This window comes from Elephantulus edwardii, unplaced genomic scaffold (assembly GCF_000299155.1).
Source record: "Elephantulus edwardii isolate Elephantulus edwardi_28Jun2011 unplaced genomic scaffold, EleEdw1.0 scaffold00478, whole genome shotgun sequence".
NCBI classification, from domain to species: Eukaryota; Metazoa; Chordata; class Mammalia; order Macroscelidea; family Macroscelididae; genus Elephantulus; species Elephantulus edwardii.
The window spans coordinates 235,911-239,924 of NW_006400228.1; positions in this window are offsets into that span (position 1 = coordinate 235,911).

Below are 4,014 nucleotides of genomic sequence, written 5' to 3' on the forward strand. Positions count from 1 at the left end.
AAATCTAGTATTAAATCTACCTTGATTCAGTAAACCAAACCTATTCATGAAGTACATTCCAGAAGTATTGTATTAGAATCAATGACTATTTCATTTAAATTTGTAAAGCTTTACTCATTATTTATATTGGACTGTGAGACAAATATTCACATATCACTAGAAACTTGTTTCATCAAATAGTATAAAATATCAGTGGAAAAGAAAATAAGTAGATATCAATGAAAAAACTAAACACAATTGGATTGCTTGCTAGGCAAAGGTAACAAGCTTGGTGCAGGGTAGTGAGTGGAAGGCTTTACGTGGCCTTTCGTTCCGTGGCCCTGTGTGTCCACAATCACTGTGTGGACCTATGTAGACAAATGCTTGTGCTCCAGAAAAGAGAATGGGGTGTTCTGAGACTACTGAGATTATGGTGTGTGCAGCCCTGGAAAGGCGGGCTAAGGCAAACATTTGTGTGGAACACTTGGAGAGACTCAATCAGTTTTGTCATATTTCCAGGTTAAAAGTAGCCACTTACGAAGCCTGGGGAGAATCTCTATTGTCCTGAAGCGTGAGGAGAGGAGCATGGTCTTTGCACCCAGGTTCCTTTCCCTGAGAAATTCCTAGATGAATGAAGCAAAGGAGCTAAACACCAGGGATGGCAAGAAACCAAGTCCAGCGGGGCAGAATTCACCAGCAGAGCAAAGACGCCATCGTAACAAGGACACTGACAGGAGATGGAGGTGGTGGGCTGTCTAGGTGGCTCAGTGTTTTTAACATTTGTGCATTGCAGGATCCGGACTTCCTGACATGAGTGAGAGAAGCCCGTCCTCACAAGTCCAGGATATGACTGCGCCGAGTGTGAGCACAGAAACCCTATAAAGGTGAGAGCAGTTTTACGATGTGGCTTCCACAGTATCGGCCTGACTTTCCTTTCTGCCTCCTGAGCTCCCTGCAAATTGTTCTTGTTACGTCCCTGACAGAACCTGTAACTCGGAGTGGTGTTTGAATTCTGTGCAGCCCTTGTGTTAGTTAACTCAGCAGAGAGGTAAAGAATGCCATGAAGTAACTGTTGGGGCCAGAATTTATTAAAGAGCACAGAGAGGCGATGTGAATGACTTAATACCTCACAGGAAACAAGCTTGGACTGATGTTGATTCTGATCATCTCTGACATGAACTTAGAGAAGGTCACACTTGTAAACAGGGTTAAAGGCACCATTTTTCTAGCCAGGTCGGCTGGTTTCCAGTCCCTTCTCTGCTCCTCAGTAGCATGGGTCTTTATACATAGCAGACAACTTCTCTGTGCCTACATTTTCCTTAACATGAGCGTCAGCATTGCGGCTGCATCCTAACTGGGTGAAGAATAAAGAATCTACAGCCTGCACTATTTTCTCGGCATGTATTCCAAGTGCTCTTTACCCGCCATACTTGCAGCACTTGGGAAGTGTCTCCTGAATGAGGCGGTGTCCTGAGTGGGAATTGGTGGCAGGTTCCGGGATGCGTGTGACCTATGTCTGACCCTTCCGTGCAGAATCCTCTTCACGTCCATCTCTGATTAATGAGAATGTCCACATGTGACTTTACAGTAGACATCCTCTTCTTTTTCCAGACCACTGTTGGAATCCTTGGGAATTGCTCTCTTCTTTGCTGTAATGTTTTCCTCTCCTTTTCTGGGGGTAACTTCCGGTCCAACTTCTTGATTACCAGGCATCTGACGATCGCCAACTTCATGGTCATTCTATCAAAAGCCATTCCCCAGACTCTGTCCTTCTTTGGATGTAAAAATTTCCTCAATTATTCTGGATGCAAGTTTTTTGCCTATGCTCACAGAGTGGGTCGGGGTATGTCCATCGGAAACACCTGTCTTCTGAGTGTCTACCAGGCCACTGTCATCAGTCCTGGGACCCCCAAAGGAGCATGTTGGAAGATCAATGCTCCAAAGTACATTCGTTTCTCTATATTCTTCGGTTGGATCCTGCACATGCTGTTAAATGTTATCTATCTAGTTTTTGTGACCAGCGAGTGGACCAACACAACTGTCGTGGGTGGGAAAGAAGTGTACTGTGCTTTCGCTCCTCTAGACCAAACTGCAGGGATGGTGTACGCAGCCCTGCTAACACTCCCTGACGCTGTGTGTCTGGCACTCATGCTCTGGGCCAGTGGCTTCACGGTTTTCATCCTGTACAGACACAAGAAGCGGGTCCAACACATCCGCAGGAACGTGTCCCCCAGAGCCTCTCCTGAGACCAGGGCCACCCAGACCATCCTTGCCCTGGTGAGCACCTTTCTATCCTTTTACACTGTCTCTTCCATTTTTACCATTATTTTGAGACTCTATGATCACTCCACTCAGCTGCTGGTGAACATAGCTGGTCTGAGTGCTGCCTTTTACCCCACTCTCAGCCCATATCTTCTTCTAAGGTGTGACTGCAGAGTCTCCAGTCTTTCCGTCACCTGTGTAAGGTAGTTAAAACCTCCTCGCACTGTCAGAAGTTCATTACTGTTAGATACCCTCTCATGTATTTTCAGAGATGCTTTTTGTCTAATTGTTTCTTTATCAAACAGAATCCAAGCACATGTTTAGCAGTCTTATTGCTGATTTTTAAGACCTCTCCAAAGTACTGAAGAGCAACGATGGCAATCTGGAGACTAAGGTGTGCCTGACACAGGCCATGGTCTTTGCAATTAATTGCTTGGCATCAGAGAGCTGGACAGAACATGTATGGCTAAGTACAATTGATAATAGTGCATCTAAATTCCAAAATCAATCTCCACAATAGTCTACGTGTTTCCTATTGCCAAAGGGGCCCTTTAGAGTAGTGAGAGAAGATCTTTACCCTGAAACCTACAGCGTCCCTTTTCAGCAGAAGTAGCTAAGAGAATAACATCTTTGTCCAGCAGCAAGCTGTGGGCCTATGCTGCTTGGAAAAGCTTCTTAGAAGCTTCTTTATCTGGGGCAGGGGCAGCCTGCAGCCCTGCAGCCCCCTGCTCAGCTCTAGGAAATAGGAAGCCACCACACTGGACTCTGTCTTCCAAGTATTGGTAAACTTGCCAGCATGCCTGCTGGTGGTGCTGAGGTCGTCTCCGCAGCCCCGGGCTCTGCAGCCCCCGCTGCCGGCTCTGGCCCAGCTGCAGGTGAGGAGAAGAAAGAGGAGAAGAAGGAGGAGTCTTTGGCTTGTCCGACTGAGTCCCTTTCCTGCAAATAAAGCATTTTTATGTAAAACAACAAAACAACAACAACAACAAAACCCTGCATAATACCACTAAAATCAAACAGAACTGCCATGGGGTTTGGGGGAAACTAAGAAAAGAGGGGATAAATAATGTACACGGCATTGAAACAGACAACGGAGAGAACTGTATCACAGGAATATATGGTTAGGTGTCATTGGCATGACGAGGGCCCAGAATAAGAGCTGCATCGTAAAATGGTCTGGGGGACGATAACTGTATAACAGTGAAAGAATTTTTTTTAAGTGAACTGGGGGAGAAGGAGTTAGGGAGAGAAGTGTGCAACAACTTGAAAATTCATGTTCTTTATAAACTTTCATAAACATATCAATTAAAATCAGATTTATAAAATTATTTTTGTTCTTTCATGGTCCTTTAACACACATTTTTAAAAATTGTACAATATTCTAAAACTAATGCATTCATCTCCTCTCAATAACAACTGCAAATTATAGTGTCTATTTAAATATTAAAGAAATACATTAAATACCCATTAATCAACCACTCATGATACTTTAAATTTTTCTCTTCATACCATATTTCAGTCATTGCTCTCAAGAGTAGCCACTCTTCTGATATTTAAATAACAAATATGACACGCAAATTCATGAAGCGTTCCATATTTTTATTGATTCAGTGACTGGGGTAATCGGGGTGGGTGTGTCAGAGACAGTGCGATTGGCACAGGATAGAGCGGAGTTTAGGGCTGTTGTACATAGGGTCGCTATGAGTCGCAAGCGACTCGACGGCACATAACAACAACAACATGGTGTGTTTTGGGTCTTAAGTAATTTCTCATTAA